We start from the raw sequence: 18,615 nt of genomic DNA, 5'->3' as shown, positions 1-18,615 counted from the left end.
ATTGCGGTGGTCTGCCGGCCTTCCTGTTGTCAGTGAGGCTTTGCTTGACTGAGACTGTCCCAGGGCCGACCCTCGTTGGCCTGGTCCGTTCAGATGACTGACCTTAGGCTGCTGAGGAATTGGCCGTCTGTTACGACTGAACGATGACCCATGTCACTTATTGTTAGATAAGACACGTCTGATTTGGTTGGTAATGCTGTGTTCTCAAAATCCTTATGGCTAGCACAAAATTTCGATTTGAGGTAGTCGCCCCCGCGGGAGAAATGTGACGACTTCATGCCCACCGCTATCAAAGTAATAATTTTCACTGGCTTTGCTGTCTTCGATGTGTCTCTTCTCTGGTGTTTATAATACGCCGTTCCGTCAAAATCATTGCGTGTTAAATGCCAAGGAAGCCTGCAACACTTTATTTGGGGAAAATGATTTACAAAGGATATTACCACACGAACCAACGATATCTCGCGCTATGGCTTTGATCTCTCCCCTAGCATAGCCACCTAACACAGCCCCAGCGCACGGCAGGAGAGCGAAGCTGATGTGTCGGGGGAACATTAATAAGGCACAGTTCATCCAGCGTACTTTCGGATGGATTCTCGGTAGCACCGTGTTGTAGTTGCGTGTTTTGGAATCTTGAGAGACTAACACAGAAACGTGCTTCGGCCCTGACGAATTTGGGATACGATTTTGCGCAACAAAATCTGAGTTCAGGGGAGTTCTGCATCAAATTTACACACGCGTGTTGTCTTCAGTTACAGATTAACTGCATTCTGCGAATCACCGGCCTCTGTCCCGAGCCACGCCCAACACAAGCGGAAGGGGGGGGGGGGTGACACAGTGCATGTTTACAGCCCGCGAATGTCAATCAAGGCAGCATAGGTCCCATGTCATAAACATTCGCCGCGCTCTTGAAAAGAAACTGCCGGATCAGCAATGTGCTAGCCCTGGGGGACGCAGCCCAAGAAAATGATGTTTCGACAGATTCTCCGCCGGTCCGATGACACTGAGTGGATAAATGAACGCTATTTGGTACAAACAAGCCAAAGCTTAACGCTGAAGCAACATGAAGACACAATGAAGAGATCAATCTCGATTATTTGCGAGTCCAAATTACGCTGTCAACATCTTGCCACATAACTACACTTCTTTCTGTAGTGGCATCCCCTGTGCATAACCTAGTCCGCAACAACCACAGCTGTCGCGACTGCCGTCTGCGTTGCACCTACCGTCGCCATGGTGATGGCATAATCTGCTGAGGGCCGTGTCAGCTGTTACGGAATAGAGGTGCCAGTTGTGTGGTGTTTTAACCCGCACGTGGCAGGACTGCGGGCTTAGAAGAGGCACCTGTGCTGAGGGAACGTCAGCACGAATGAACCTTTATAATTGGCACAGCGAGCGGCTAAGGCCATTTGTCAGTAAGTGCATTCGTTGAAGTTTGAGGCGGTGCGTCATGTTAGACCATATGGTAGCCTGTCCCCCAAAGCCAAAGTGCGCTTCGAAAAGAGTCAGTGTGCTAAGCGTCATATAAATGTGCTGACTGATGTCATGTGCTCACTGGCCCACATGTCGACTGATGTCACGTGCTCTCTAATGCCATACGCTTACTGACCCATGTGCTGACTGGTGCCGTGCTGACCCACGTGCCGACCGATGTCATGCACTCGCTGACTCACGTGCCGATCGATGCCATGTGCTCACTGACCGACGTGCTGACTGGTGTCAGGCGCACCGGTGGAGCCGCGTGGTGTTGCAAGACATCGAGGGGCCTATAAAGATTTCGTTCTCAGGCAGGATGGGAAAATGCACGTTTGTCTCCTGATTAAGGAGTGCAGCTTGTTCATTCAAAGGGAGTCATTTTGGAATGAAACGATGCTTACTGGCAGATGACTGAAGATTAGCTGTTGGTTATTAGTTGGAGCAGCATACTTAATTTCTACCTTTTGTTGAAACGTTCCGACTTAGCTCACTACGATTTTTTAAAATTTGGATTTGAGGCTAGGTGCAGAAAGCCGCAGTGTTCCCCTGGAGACAGTTTTTTACTTGTTTTAGGCACGAGATTTGGTTTGGAAATGACAAGGTATGCGTTCTTTCTGCGGATGCTAGTTTTCCTCGTCCTGTTTTCATGAGATCGTACCTTCACTGGATATAAATTGCGCCAATTCCAGCATATTAGAGCAGAGCACACAATGGACGCAGCTGGTGATATTGCTAGGCTGTGGGTTCAATGGCAGCACTTTCCTAGTCTTACGATTTAGGTGCGTTACACGGCTCACTAGGCTTGCGCTTCTGTTCCCTGTTTAGCTATGAGTAGTTTGTGATTATTCAAGTCGCTTTGTGGTGAAGTTGGGGGCTAACCTTAGTTAACAATGCTACATATCACATTTCGGTGACAACGGACCGCTCCGGTTCAATGGTCACTCACTTATCTGGCCCTCGGGCGCGGGTGCTCGTGACCGGGTACTGATGCGATAGCTGGCGAGCGGCCAACTGAGCCACTCAAATAGACCAGTCACGTGACGTATGCTCGTCCAGCCCGTCCATCCAGCGGGGAGCCTCTACTGCCCGTGCTCTCCCCCTCAACTGGTCATCACCCAGCTGAGTGGAGCGCACCTCTAGGTGTCGTCATTTACTCGGCCTCAGCACGTAGCCGCCGATGCCCCCCCCCCCCCCGCCTCGTGCCAGCGACACCACATAAACAGCGCCCGGTGGCCCTGGCGGGGACGGGCGCCATGCGTCCGGCCGCGGCGGCGCAGTGACGGCCACACGGTCCGTGCAGCAGCCGGCAATGGAGCGGGCCCCGATCAAGATCACCGGTGTGGAGACCCACGATCTGCGCTTCCCGACCTCGCTGCAGCTGGATGGCTCGGATGCGCTGGTCAGTGGTCACGTTACACGGCGGACGGATGGTTGCTATTGAGACTCGCTGACATCACATTGATCTGATCAGTCAGATGTCTTCTAGTGATGCGGCAGCAAAGACAGGGCGGGATATGCGCTCTCCTTGTCTCTTGTGACGGAGACTATTCGTTGTGTTGGCAGCTGTGTGTTACTGGGATAGCGACCTACCTCTGTTTCGAAAGCCTTAGACCTAATAGCCGGTCGGTGTTGAGAGGCGGGGGTGGATCGCAATGTCCCGTAAGACCTTTCCTTGGCGTCCATGCGCTGCGAATCTTATGGATGAGTGTTGTTGGCTATATGAAGCTTGAGAAGAACGTTTTTGGACATCGTTCACATACTTCTGGAAATAATCTTTTGTCCAATGCACACACCAAAGTTACTGAAAATGAGCTTTATTTTATGCACCGAATTACCGTCGCCATTCTTGTGCCTCGTGTGACATCCGTAATCGACTGGCGTTGGCCTGCTCTTAGAAAAGTTAAGTGGAGTGGGAGTCGCTAGTGCGGCTCATTAAGGGGCGGCCCGTAAATCACGTCACGCCTTTTTGACATTGCTGTGTGCGAAATATTGAGTCCGTGATGGGTCCGAAAATGGCTCCCAATCGGGTCGCTGATGTCCTTGCTGAATGCCGCGCGCCAATAGTCAAAAAAGGTAAAAACGCCTCGTGGTAAAAAGCGTCAGCATAACAACTATATGATGTGTTTCCTTACACGTGACACGCTCCGGATTCTCGTGAAAGGGAGTGCTCAATTTCTACCTTTGTGAGGATTCTGAACTGAAGTAACAATATCGAAGGCGATTCGGTGCAGTCCACAGCCCTGTCCTTCTCAGTACCCAAGGCCCTCTAGTTTCTGAGCTACACGCCGCAAAGATGTGCAGACAATATCGTGCAGATTGTATATATTCTGGAGATTGAAGTGCTAAAAGTGAGTGCCTGGTTGACATTTTCGCATAGCTTGTTTGGTAGCGGCTCAACTTCTTACAAACGTTCGATAACGCAATCAAACAATGACGTAGGAATTGAGGAACATATTTATGAAATACAGAAGTTTTGTTGTCTTGAACAGTTTTTTCCACTTAAAAGTGTACCAATGATTTCCAATGAGCTTATTTCATCACAGGTAATACTTGCTAATCGACATCAAGGACATCAAGGCATGGGAAGCAATCCATTTAAATGGAGTGTCTCGCACTTGAAGATATTAAAGCAAATATCAGATATGATAAAACAAGCCCACGTATAACTATTGGTATACTTTTTGAGTCGAAAAGACTGCCCTAAACAGCACAATTCTCTGTTTAGTAAATGTACTCCCCAATGCAGCATGGCTTGATTACGTCATCGTCCTCCGCATAACATTAATTGAAAGCCATTTGACGGCCGTTATATCTGTAAATTGCGCTCACGAACGCCAGACATGACTGCCTCGACAATAATTTTTTCTTGACCTTGATCGTCGCATGGGTTATGAAATGGCATGATTTGAATTACGCTGTTACCACGTCATGGATGCAAAGGTGACTTTGAAATACTCTCCCCGATGTACATTTTCCTATCTTCGGGGGCGTGTAGGTCAGAGACTGAAGGGGCTTGGGCCTTAATAAGGGCAGGATTGCGAACAGCACCGAAAGGTCTTCAAGATGGCTACGTAGTTCAAAACCCCATTTAAACGTAGAACACCCCTTTAAAAGGGCGTGTTTGTAAGGAGTGACGGAGAGCTTTGAACTATATTTTATAGCTCATCACAAAATGTTAATTTTAAAGCTCACGTGATGAAGGTATGTTTGCCAAAATGTAGGGGACTTTGCAGCTTATTGAGTGTAATGCTTGGAATTTAAGACTGAAGTAAAGGGTGCACGGTAAAACACATCGTAGAAGCTTTAGAGTCCATTGTACCTACGCTGGGCAAGTATCTGCCGCCAGGTTCGAAATCCCATATATTTTATTCTAGGAAGCCGGTTCTTATTATGGTAGCACCATGCAAGCAATCGTTTCACTATCTATCGCCAAGCTATTTGCCACTTGTGCCTAGCTGTCAAAATCGCACGTTTTTCAAGCGTCAATATTTATTTGCATAACCCACCGCACGATGCCTGGAGTTCGGCGGCAGCGGTGTCGGACAACGTAGTGCAACGCAATGGTGCCAGACTTGAGCTATAATGCTTGAGCGTTTGAATCTCAGGGACGGCTGGGCTTTTTGGGCTGTGCTTGCCTTCTGGCTCCCGCAACTCCTGTTACGGTTCAAGAAGTAAATCGTCGTTTTGTCAGGGTTGTTACTATCGTACCTGACCAGCAGTTACACATATTAGACGCTTGGTAATTCTGTAACGTGCAAACCGGCTCTTCCGTGGCGCCATGAGTCGAGGGACACTTACGAGACGCACCGGTCAAAAGTCCCACTTTTTTGGCATATTTCAAAGACATACCAAGTAAAATCTCAGGACCAGTTATGTGTTGTGAAAGCACTTGAAAGTGTCACAACAGCACCGTCAAGGCATAATAAGGACATCAGTTTTAATTATGTTTGTGTCCAAGTTACGCTGCCAATGCGTTGCAACAGTACAACGTGTCTTACCTGCATTCGCAACCTCTGTTGTCGTGGCAACCGCCGTGGTACCTCTATTGGTGCCCCCCCCCCCAAAAAAAAAGTTTGTGATTGACCCAGCGGGCGGTAAGGGGCTGTTCCTGAGAAGTGCGTTGGTTTAAGTTTGAACCAGTGCGTCACGATGGACCAGGTGGTGCTCCCACTTCCAAAGCCAAAGTGCGCCCCGAAAAGGGCTGTGTGGTAAACGCCGCAGAGAAGAAATCAAAGCCATAGTATACGTTCCGTCAAATTCTCGGGGCGCGATAATAGCGTCATGTTCCCTGATGTTTTCGCTGAACGGAGCGTTTCAAGCATTCGTAACATTCATTACACAGACACTTTGACAATTTAGTGTATTTCAAACATCACAAGACATACATTGGAAAGAGCAAGGCAAATGAAATATGTTACCTGCGTAATGGTGGGCAGGGAATCCAATGAGGTTTTTCCTGCAGAAGCGGTTAGTGCAAATAGAAATTCTGAGCTATTCAGAAGTCTTCCAAGAAATTGACATTACGGATCAACTTGTACGCGTCTCATAAACCATAAGTGAAAAGCACAAAAATTGGCATGCTCCCTTTATAGAGAATCCTTCGCATTTCAGAACATTGAAGCAAGCATCAGGCTTGATGAAATAGGTTCGCTTTTAACTATCAGTATACTCAGGGGGGGACGTCGCGTTTTTTGCTCGGGGGACCCATAAATTCTTATCCGAGACGCATATCTTCACGAATATTGTCCCCTTTACTCTGCGGTCATAATTGGGAGATGATATAAGGAAGTCCTTAAGCTCCTGGGTTATCGGTATTATGAGCTCAAAATTCCTGCTTTGGGTTTATAACCTTCCATATATCAGGAGACACTGGTTTAATGGCATTGTAGTGCTGGACAGCGAATATTTTAACGGTAGTCAATATTTCAAGCCAACATCACTAACTCAGCGGTCACTAACACGGCGTCTCGTTACGATTACGATGCATGGTGAAGGTCACTAACGCCGCCCTTCGTTCCGTTGAATTAGAATAACCCCCGTACAATGTCGGTTACTAAGGTGTATTTTCCCCAATGTTTGGTCGAGGACCTTACTCATATAATGGAAATATAAGCAGACACCGGCTGTCAGCCAGTGTGATCTGCGGATATACACACACACACACACACACACACACACACACACACACACACACACATATATATATATATATATATATATATATATATATATATATATATGCATATATGGTACATTGCAGCGCCGGCTTTAAGGATGTTTACCCTCCGGTTCTGCTTCAATTTGAATTTCACCATGGTTTGTGTGTCCTTCCTGAAGCAACATAACTGAGGCAACACAACCATGAAGTGCCATGGTCATGTCAAACGAAAATCTGAGCAAGCAATGTTTATTCGATACAACAAACCACCCGTCATGAACAATATCGTAACCAGTCGGCCTCTTTCGAACTAACACGTGGTCTGACATGGCTATTTTATTGATATTACTTTTTTGTGATTTTACACTGATTGTTTATTTGAGTTCTTACATTTTTCGCAGTCCGAGTATTTTTTCTTTCAAGTTAGGAAAGGCATTTCAAGAATTCGGTGATGTAATTAGGCAAGGCAGTTTGTTTCACGTTTGCGATTTGCTGCGTGTGTAATGCCCCTTATGATTCGTCAGCCACCCGACGAAAAATTGCTATCCTAAGTGCTCTGGCGTACCTTTGGCATATCTTGTGTTCTCCGCAGTTATATGAATCCTAATTAACGTGCTTGGCCGCGATTATCTGTGAACCGACTCAAAGAAGGGTTAGAGATTATGAACGGACTGATGTCATGATCAGCTGTGCTGGCCTTTCGTCCTCTCACCGGCAGCACACCGACCCTGACTACTCCGCCACGCTGGTCGTGCTGCAGACCAACTCTAAGCTGCAGGGATTCGGCACGACCTTCACCATCGGCAGGGGAAACGAGATCGGTGAGAGCGGGCTGCGATCGGGCAGCGGGTGTCAGCGTGGTGCAGCCCCAATGGCATGCCCCCTTTCCCCGGCGATCCGGCGATCCTGGGGCCGGAAGACGCGTGAATGTTGCCTGGAATGTGGTGGTGAATGTGGCTTGTGCAGATAGCCAGCGCCACTTGTTATAAAGGCCTCACGTTTACTGCGCTTTGTCGGCCCAGCTGATTTATTCTGGACGTGTTTTTGACTGGCTGAAAGATCGTATACGCGTCTTGTGCGCATGTGATGCTGTTTCATATGTTTGTTTACACCAATCGTACCTTTCAGTATGCGAGTGCGTCAAGGCCTTGAAGTTCTTGGTGGTTGGCAAGACGCTCGACTCTATCGTCGATAAATTCGCCGTTTTTTGGGATGGAATGGTGAACGAAAGTCAACTACGATGGGTAAGGTGGATTCGGAAGTAGAATGTCTAAGAAACTAGGAGTAGCCCTATCCATTTTGTGAGCTGTTGAGGATATAGCTGCATTCCCAGTTAACAGAAAACACCACCAGGCATGTAAAGGCATGTTGCCGTAATATCAACTCATCTATATCCCCATTTCCTGTTTTTTTCTCTGAGGAATAAGGCTATTGCTACTACCTTTTCATCGATTTACTTTAAATTCTCACCGGCCGTGTCTGAGTGATCGATTGGTGGCATTTCGACGGACGTGAAAAAATGAATTGCAACCTTTTAGTTAAAAGCGAAGTATGGACGGAACAGGGCACATAATAACGAACAAATGGATGGTAAATACAGACCAAGAATTTGTGCACGTGGCAACGTAAAGTTCGCCGTTTTTCGAAATTTCGACCTTTACTGGTCTTGCCGACGATTATCGACGCAACCGTGCGCCTTACAACCTGGTGTGGGTAAAGTCATTGCAGACGGTACATTGGTCGACGCTTTGAAATTGGATCCGCGATCCTACCATCTCCGGCTTTCAGCGACGCCATAAAACATGAAAACCGTAAAAGTTGGGACACGTCCATCTCGACCGCCTCTGTGACTGTGATTGGCGGCACTTGCTTGTGGGCATCTGGCATCTCGCGATTCCCGTTTAGTTATATACCTATGTCATTTCCTGGTCGTTCCGACCCCTAGCTGCCGAGATGTGGCCACGAATTTGTACGGCAGCACGTCTGCTTTGTCGTTGGACATATCGTATGGGCGGCCCGAGAAATGGGTCGTTTTGGGCCCATTGTTATTATGCGGGCAACCCGAGAATAACGATAGGCCTAAAACGGCCCCTCCGCCACACGCCACGCCTGAACCCTGACAGCAGCGGCTTGCGAGCTACCCGTGAAAAACCGCTTCGCAAGCCCTCGCGTCATGTCCAAATCTACCTTGCATCGATCCGCCGCTCCGCCTTTACATGGCGCTACGCAGATCGGGCCAGACAGACAGACGCAGCTCAAGCCAATAGTATGCAGGCAAGTAGGACATGTCGGCCTTTGGCCAACGACTTCGCATTCCTTGTCTTCTAAATCGATCGTGACCACGCGTGATGATAAGTCACCAAATTCGTGAACCTTTGTAAGTCTTCCGCCAATCTTTAGCCTCTCTCATAGATATCTAACCAGGACCGGGCAGATGTTGTGTTGCCTGGCACAGAAGGAGATGCACGTAGTATCGAAGCTGAATTTCATCCGCAAGCCAACTTTCCCGCGTGACGCCATGGGGTGAAATACTTACAGCTTTGATGATAACACAGCACTGAGTGCCGGCCAGCTTTCCTAAAGTTTGTATCAAAATGTTGTGGACGGGTTTTACATATATTTTTGCCTGTGTTTGCACGCTTGCTTCGACGTGCTTCCCCTAAATTTCACCACTGCCACTTGCCAACGCCACTGGCAATGCTTATGTGTTGTTAGACCGTTAGTGCCGCCAAAACAAACCTCTTGAGGCCGGGGTGAGGGCTACTGTACCGCAGAAGTGATCTTCGCTGAAAAACAAATCGCTCCCGCGACGCCGCAATGAAGGAATAAATGAATACATAAATGAATAATGAATGAATGACGGTTGCCGGACGTCGGCAACATGCGGCGCGTGCTCGTTTCGTCGTATTTCTTTAAATGCTCGCCGCGAACAACTGGGGCGATGAACCGGTGGAACTTGAACGACGCAAAACTGTGGAATACAAGTGTTTAGGTAAAAGTAATATATGGACGGGACAGGGCAAGTCGAGGCATAGATTTTGAGGTGTGACGACTGGTGCGCGCAGTGCACAGAGTGACGAATAAGCGGTGGTAAATGGGGTGGTAAATAGGGTAATGGATTGGTGCCTGCGGTGATGTTAATTTCGCCACGGTCCCGGCTGCAGCTTAATCATTTCCGGAAATGCTGACATTCCCGACTTGCTCAACGATTACTGACGCAACCGTGCGTCGCACAAACTTGTGTCGGGCGAACAAATTGCAGCCGGTACATCGGTCGGCACGCAAAAATTGGATTCGCACCTCAACGCACCCTCGAGTGGGGGCCAAATTCACCCCGAAGGTTTTTCCAGAATGGTTTCCGAACGGCGCGGCGCAGCCACGCCAAACTTGCATAGCTGTAGAGAGATGAATAGCGGATCGTTTGGTATCAAACATTTAGATGCACGTTATAAGGCCACTGATCTAGGGCAGGTCAAAGTCGGGCCATGGATTCTGCGAAGTCAATTTATAGGAGATCGTTCAATCTGATGCAACAATGAAGTGTTAGACGAGACCATGCATCTTTGGGATTTTTTCTTAGGCAGCTCAACAACTAACTAAACAAACCCATTGACCTAAGATCAGTTCTGAACGTGAGACCAATGTCAAAGCCAGTCTGTTTTGTTACTCTAGGGTGTGCCGTATAGGGTAGTTTTTGGTGCTCATTTTGAATTGATTAATAACAGGAACCGGATTATACTTCTTCCATGCACTTCTCAAGGGTCAGAATAGTTCACTGACCTAAAATGACCCAGGTCGGCATTTTGTTTTTTGGAACATACTGCGTAGCGCAATTTTTGTCGCTTATTCCAATGCAAAACTCAAAGCAGTCTTGTATGATTTTAGTCATCATGACCTTTTTGAGGTCAGACAAAGTCAATGACTTTAAGTGATCACGTGCCCCTTTGTTAGAACAGATATCTAGGTTCTGGGGGATTTGGAGACCAAACTGGAAATTGACCTTGTTTGACCTTGTTTCGATCCGAAGGTCATGGCCTGGGAACGTCAAAATTTAACCCGAGGTAGTTCTGGTACAGACCAACACACTCTGCAAATTTGGTATTTCTAGCTCTCTTAGTTCCTGAGATCTCAGTGGGGTAAAATTGATTCCCCACCCGAACAAAGGATATTCAACCGGCCACTCGGGCGCGTGTTAAAGCGCTGGCTGTCGAAATGCAGCTTAAAACTTGGAAAACATAAAAAGCGGCCAAAATCATGTTGGCCACTTCTGTGCGCGTGACATGTGGCACGCGCAACCACAGATCTGGCACCACGTGATTTCCCGTTGAATTGTATACCATAGAGTGCTTTTTTTCTTGTTGCTCTGACCCCTGGTTGCCGAGATGTGACCACAATTTCGTACGGCTACTCGTTGGCTTTGCCGTCTGTCGGCTTTTCGGGCCGTCCGTGAAAACTGATGGATCTAAAACGGTCCTTTCGCCACGTGCCACTCCAGAACCCCGGACTACACCGGCTCGTGACCTACCCGTGGAAAACCGCGTCATGTGCCCGCGCGTCGTGTCCAGATTTCTTCACTCAGCAACCTGCGGTCCGGCCCGTGCACGACGGTACACAAAACGGGACGGATAAACAGATAGACGCGCCTTCCTCAAATAGTTATTTAGACAAGTGTGACCCGCCCGCTTCGCTGGGCGACGTCTGAGATGATTTCAGGGCGTGACGACTGTTACTTTGACACGTTCCAATCAGCCAGCTTATTGTTGCATCTCGTCACCCGCTGAGGTAGGGAACATGGAGAAGGAAACCGCCTTTGTGTACCGGTTCTTTCTTTACGATTGAACCGAAAACAAATGTGAATGGATGCTATGACAACCCAATATAATCGTTTGCCCTTTCGAGAATGACTTTCCATGCTTTGGTGGGTAAAGTGCATAGCCCCAGTCGCATTCTATGCTTTTTTATTACACCATAAGCGGAAATGAACAATTTTAGTTAAGGCCTTAAGCAGACGGCCCTCGCTTTGATATGACATGACTTTTGAGTGCTAGGCTGGGTAACTCGCCTCGCTTCAATGCCTGGTCCTTCTGATTTTGAAACTTTATGTCACACCCGGACTGGAATAACTTCAGCTAAAACCTAAATAAAATTCACCATAGCATAAGAAAGGGAGCATTACACATTAATTTGGCCAAGCCGCTAAACCATGGGAAGCTGCCATTGACCAGACATCTGCCACTAGAACTGAAACAAAGCAGTGATGCTGACGATCCGTCCCACTCCGTGCGTGCCCTCGTGCCTGAGGCAAACTAACGGGCTGGCCAGGCAGATCATGTTAACAACTTTAAAAGCTGACAACGTGAAGAGACGGATATATCGCTGATTCTAACCCGAGACAAGCGTTCGCGTAGCGTGCACAAGTGCTTTGTTACATTGGCATGCAACAAGCCGATGAGAAACCAAGGTGCAGCGACACAGAAGAACCGCATTGCTGTCCGATCTGCAAATCAATTTATGCGCGTGGCGCCAAGGATTAGGTCCGTTACGGCTGTGACGAAAATTGGTAGCACCCGTTGGCAGCCCTTCTCGCCCGTTGCTATCCGATTGCTGTAGGCAAGTTATTGTATGAACTGAACAAAGCCTCGCTATTGCCTTTATTACATCATAAGGCAACATGTTCATTCTTAAATAAAATCCGATTAAATCACTTACATAGATACAAAAGTTGAGTCACACGCATGTTATTACGGCCAAGCGGGTGTAACACCAAATTTCGCTACGCAGATTTAGGTGAATCACTAAAACTTTGACTAAAGCTGTGTCAGAGAAAAACAATAGACGCCGGTCACTCTTCTGCGTCGTTCTTACCTGCAAGTTATTCTTGAAGGCTTCTTTAGGTTTTTGACACTTTAAAGTTATGTTTTACAGCCTCCTCAAATTAGATTGTGTGGAGTATCAAGCATCTGTGTATATTATTTTACATTTATGTATGCCAATGAGACCATCACACCGTCTTGCAATGTCACATTGCTACCTGGTTGTCACCTTGCATGATCGTCGTCGTTATGGGGACTTGACGACGCGATCAGCTAGTGGGGTCGTATGATTTCGCCCGCCTCTCGCCTTGGCATGAAGGACATTGCGCGGGCATTGCGTAATTAGTGCAATAGCCTGCAAGGCGCTGCAATGATGCGCGCCGTTGTTACCGTGACTCAACCCTCCCGCCCGCGACCAATGAATTAAAACCCCAATCCCAAAGAATCTCATGACCAAACCTTTGCCAACTACTGTTGTATGTGTATGTAGTATGGAGATTATATCTTGACTGTATTCAGGTAGATTCTTTTAAACTGATCTACGCAAATGCAGCAGCACAGGGCTCCGGAAGAGCAAGACTCTGCAAGCTGAGCATTCATACTGGGCATTCATATACAACTGGCCTGTGTTCTGCAGACGAACGTGATACTAGAACGTCCGTTGCAAGGCTTGAAGCATGCGCGGGCTCAGGCTGTTGGCAACATTGTTTACAAAGAAAACCATCATCATATTTATTGTGGCTCGTATTCCTATTGGCTGAAGCACTGCCATCATGAAAACATCCCTAGCGTGGCATGTGTGTTGTAGGCATACAGACGTCACACGTGATTGTCAGAAACGGAGCATAGGAGTGTGAGATACGGATTCGTGAGTTGTCAACGTAGATCAGTTGCTGATCCTGTGACGTGACTTCCTCAGATCGGACCGCAGAAGGGCGTTGTTCACCTGGCTACCGCCGCTCTGGTGAACGCCATCTGGGATCTGTGGGCGCGCAGAGAGGGCAAGCCTGTCTGGCGCCTGCTGGTTGACATGACGCCCCAGCAACTGGTCGATGTCATGGACTTCCGCTACATGTAGGTGCAGCTGTAGGAGACCTAGGTCGCGGATTAGTGAATGCAGGCTAACAACCGAGAAGAGCGCTAGCCTCTGGTTTCATGTGACCAATTACCTAACATTAAGTTATATAAGATATGCTACATATTTCACATGATATCTGTGTTCCGTGTCCTCCGAAAGCATCTTCAATCTCTCATTGTGTGCCAGTCGCGGAGGCTTCAACACTCGCCCATCAATTGCTGACTTCTGTGGCACAAAACACGAAATCGAATGTTTCGACAGTGGTTGGAGCCCGTACTGACCGTAATTCACCTGGTCACCACCGCAGCTCGGACGTGCTCAGCAAAGAGGAGGCGCTAGAGATGCTCACCATCGACCCCGCCCTGAAGAAGCAGCGGGAGCAACGCATGGTGGCCGAGGGGTATCCCGCTTACACCACCGCTGCGGGTACGGCAACCGAGACGGCATGCGGTACCGCTGGGCAGACGCGGAACTTATGCTACTATCGCCACGCGTCCCGCTCCTGGAGAACGTTGGTCGTTGATATCGTTTGCCGCTTTGACTAAACGACGTCAGGAGTACAGCCACCTAATTAAAGTAGTGGCTAGGCGAAGTAAGTGATACTGACGTATGCTGACCGGCTTTGTCCGTCCCACTTAGCTCCAAAGATTTGTCCGTCCCATTGGCTCAGTTGGTTAGAGCGCCTGCCTTTCGATTCACCCGCCCGTGGCGGGACCGTGTTGAGGATTGCGTTCGAATGACCAAACAACCGAATTTATTTTGTAATAATGTTAATTGGACGACTGAAATTCTCGGAAGTGGTAGCTCTGCAGGCTTGTAAGGAGTCATTCATAAGTTAAGCTCCGTGTTGATGGGAAAAGTTTGATGGACCGTAACCGACCGACCGATTGGAGGAGATGGAAATTTAATAAATATGCGTGACTCACAACAACCAGTAACATTTCAGGTGAAACCATTATTCAGGCATGTTTGGGAACGAACTGACTTAGGGGTAAAGCAGCATGTTGGGAGCCAAACTGGTAAATAGGCTTAAAGCCTTCGCCGTTACTGTACCCATCACCAAAAACAGTCATTAAACGTTCATAAGTTCAGAAGGATGATGAACACCGCCATAGATGACATCGTTTGGCATTGAAATGGGCGGTGATCTTTGGAAGATCGTAAAAATCAAGGTGTTCTCTTTAACCTCTGCCACAGGTTGTAGGTATCGCAGGGTGGCTTTAGCATCTGCGCAAGCGTAGGTATTGCAGGATGGCTTAGTGATCATTCGCCTTTAATAAAGCACCGGCAATAATCATTCGACCAAAGAGAACAAAAAAACAAAAACAGTTTGAGACATTAGCATCCGACTAAGCGACATTCAAGACATGGGCATGAGGTAATATACATTTCAGCTTATAAGCACTTTGCAAATCTGATAGGTCGGCAAGAATGCATGTCAGCAAATAGCTCTTCGACGTTAGACATTTCTCCGGTTTGTAAGCGACAAAAAAGAGAACATGTCGACACAGTACCGTTCAGTTTAATGCATTCGGTAAAAAGAAACTCAACTAAAAACCCTTGGATTATTTATCTGGATTCGGCACGAGGCAGACCGCTGGGCGCGCCATTTGTCTGGATACCGCGCAAGGCAGACCGCTGGGCCCGCCATTTGTCTGGATTCCGCGCAAGGCAGACCGCTGGGCCCGCCATTTGTCTGGATACCGCGCAAGGCAGACCGCTGGGCCCCATTTGTCTGGATACCGCGCAAGGCAGACCGCTGGGCCCGCCATTTGTCTGGATACCGCGCAAGGCAGACCGCTGGGCCCGCCATTTGTCTGGATTCCGCGCAAGGCAGATCGCTGGGCCCGCCATTTGTCTGGACACCGCGCAAGGCAGATCACTGGGCCTGCAGGTTGGCTGGGCTACCCGGACGAGAAGATCCGCGCCTCTGCCTGCAGTTCATGGAGGCCGGCTGGGACGAGTTCAAGATCAAAGTGGGCCAGGACCTGAGCGACGACCGACGACGCTTGCGGGTCGTCCGCGAGACGATCGGACCGAACCGGCGCATGGTCAGTTGCTTGGGGCTCGCAGATCTGGTCAGCTGACTGTGAATCGCAGGGTCTGGCCAGTGGACTGGGGATCGCAGGGTTTGGCCAGTGGACTGGACCGCAGGGTTTGGCCAGTGGACTGGGCTCGCAGGGTTTGGCCAGTGGACTGGGCTCGCAGGGTTTGGCCAGTGGACTGGGCTCGCAGGGTTTGGCCAGTGGACTGGGGCTCGCAGGATCTGGTCAGTTGATTGTGAATCGCAGGATCTGGTCAGTTGACTGTGAGTCGCAGGGTCTGGCCAGTGGACTGGGGGTTGCAGGGTCTGGCCAGTGGACTGGGGTTGCAAGGTCTGGCCAGTGGACTGGGGATCGCAGGCCCTGGCCAGTGGACTGGGGGTCGCAGGTCTGGTCAGTTGACTTGAATCGCATTGTCTAATAAGTGACTGGGGATCGCGGGGTGTGATCAGTGAACCATAGTCATAGGGCAAGGCCAGCAGACCGGACCGCAAGGTCTGATCAGTGGGTCATAAGACAGCGGGGTCCAGCCAGTGGCCGGGGCCTCAGAGTCTGGTCGTTGGGGAAACGGCAGGGTCTGGTCAGTAGGTTGGGGGCAGAGGGGTCCGGCACAATGGGACTGAGGCCGCAGGGGTCTGGTCAGTTGGCCAGGGGTGGCAAGTCTGGTCATTCGGGGTGGGGAAGACAGGTCAGAGCGGCGGCCCGAGGACGCTGGGTCTGGTGGTGAGGCCGGATATGGCGCGGGGCCGGTCATTGGAAGGGCGGCAGGGCTGGTCAGTAGACTGAACGTCCATAGGGTTCGCGCCAGTGGCCCGGGCCACAGGGTCTGATCAGTGAACCGCGGACCGCGCGGTGTGGTCATGGAGTCGGGGTATGGCGGGTCTGGTCAGTGGGCCGGGTGGCCACAGGATTTGACTCAGAATCTCGGAGACCATAGGGTTGGTCCGCGGTCCATAGGCCATACAATGTGGTCAGGAGGGTTTCGGGGGCATGAGGTCTAGCTGGGAGGGCCTAGATGATAGAGTGATATCCATGTCTTGATTTCTGACCCTCTTCAGATCAGCGACATTGACAGGCATTTAAATGTGTACACCAAAGCTAGGCTAGTCAATTGTCTACAGCTAGACAGTGCCTGGCGTTGCCACGCCACAGCTTCTTGAGTTGTTCCGGGAAAACCTTACGAAAAGGTCAAGTGCTATTCCCCGCCCGAGCGCCTGTTAAGCTAGACACACGTTGAGATATTACAACATGAAGCCGGCTAATGTCCTGTATGAGCGGTTGAAAGCCTCACATTTCTGCCCTCGACGAGTGAACGGATTGGATTGGTCTCTGCAGGGTGCCTAATTCATTCTTTCGAACTCAGATGGTAGACGCGAACCAACGCTGGGACGTGAACGAGGCTATTTACTGGATGAAAGAGCTCTCCGAGTTCCGGCCGCTCTGGATCGAGGAGCCGACGTCGCCTGACGACGTGCTTGGCCACGCCCAGATCGCCAAGGTCAGGTCACCACTCGCCGCTTGAGTTGACTCCAGCTACAAAACAATGGCCTCCAGCTGTTGCATATTAAGATGGACGGCCTCAGTCAGGATGGTCTCCAGTTGTTACATGTTAAGATGGACGGCCTCACTCACGATGACCCGCAGCTGTTACATGTTAAGATGGACGGCCTCACTCACGATGACCCGCAGCTGTTACATGTTAAGATGGACGGCATCACTCACGATGACCCGCAGCTGTTACATGTTAAGATGCACGGTCCCATTCAGCTTTGCGTCGTTTGCTCCAAATTGTTAACGCTTTTGGTCGATAAACCAACCTGTTTGTCAGGCAGAAAAGCACTCGGTTACTGAGGATATCGACACTGTGGTTCCGCTCCGTGTCCGCTCCCAACGAATGCTTTTTTGTAGTGATCTTTCTATGTACTTGCTCGTTTTTACGCCAAGATGATGAGCTCAGAAAGCTTTCGTGGCTCCGTGCCGTGGCCCCACGATAAGTTCGCAAACTCCCGGCAGGCGCTCGCCCCGTACGGCATCGGTGTGGCCACAGGCGAGATGTGCCAGAACAAGGTGATGTTCAAGCAGTTCCTGCAGGCGGGCAGCATGCAGTACTGCCAGGTGGACTCATGCCGCGTGGGCAGCATCAACGAGATATTGCCTATCTACCTGATGGCCCACAAATTCAAAGGTCAGTGCATACGAATGTGCGTTTTACAGTGCTTACCTGATACAGGATTTTGCGTCATAGACAGGATTATTCAGATATGGTGGAAGACAACCATTCGCTCGCTTTCACAAACGTGATGGCCAAAGGTGTTGTTTTGATAGGGTGCAACAAGTTTCAAGTTCTATAGGCTGCAACAAGCTGCCTACGCGCTGCGATATTCTACCAGGACGGATTATCGTAGAATGAAAACAAACCGGTCGGGTAGTAGCCACAAAAACGTCAAGCATGTGCAAACCGCTACGTTCGGACATCGGACGAACCATTTTAACACGCCTACCTCCACTTTGACGTGAATATTCAATGAACGAGCTACGAAATCCTGGCGGTCGAAACCACCCGACGAAACCGATAGTGGTAATCGTCTGGCCATGATCAGCCAAACGACACTAGGCGTTTCGAACACGCCTAACGCGAGTGCTGCGCAGCAGCCTGAAGTCCGCCATACGGCTCCCTGCCGGAGTCTTTAATAGTCGCCCAGTTCAGCTTACATTTATTCTCGAGGCCATACGAATCCAACAACGTCTTCAGTCACACAACATTAACCCCTACGTTGATTGCCGTGACCTGGTTTCGACCCATGATGCCCAACAAATGCTTATGGTGCCCGACAACAGCATCTCCCACCAAGACAGATCGAGAAAACACATCAGCGCTAAGATGCAGTTTTAGCTGGAGGTGTCAACAGCTGCCTAACTTTGGGAGGAAAGTGAGACAGAGTCGGGAAGAAACCTGCTTTTAGCGTTTTTAAAATTCGCCACCACTTTACTTCACTGCCATTACTTTTCTTTATGCGATGTGTTATGCATACACAATCGTCTAAATATTTG

General features: G+C 49.3%; 1 pseudogene; it reads left to right on the top strand.

The window, feature by feature from the left end:
• Positions 1 to 2,727: 2,727 nt before the first annotated feature.
• Positions 2,728 to 18,615, top strand: part of LOC119109950 (mitochondrial enolase superfamily member 1-like) — a 21,614-nt pseudogene continuing 5,726 nt past the window's right edge.

The sequence above is a fragment of the Pollicipes pollicipes genome, unplaced genomic scaffold, assembly GCF_011947565.3.
Source record: "Pollicipes pollicipes isolate AB1234 unplaced genomic scaffold, Ppol_2.1 Scaffold_7231;HRSCAF=8579_pilon_pilon_pilon, whole genome shotgun sequence".
Taxonomy (NCBI): Eukaryota; Metazoa; Arthropoda; class Thecostraca; order Pollicipedomorpha; family Pollicipedidae; genus Pollicipes; species Pollicipes pollicipes.
Note: the sequence above shows the minus strand (reverse complement) of the source record. Positions and strands in the feature narration are given on the sequence as shown.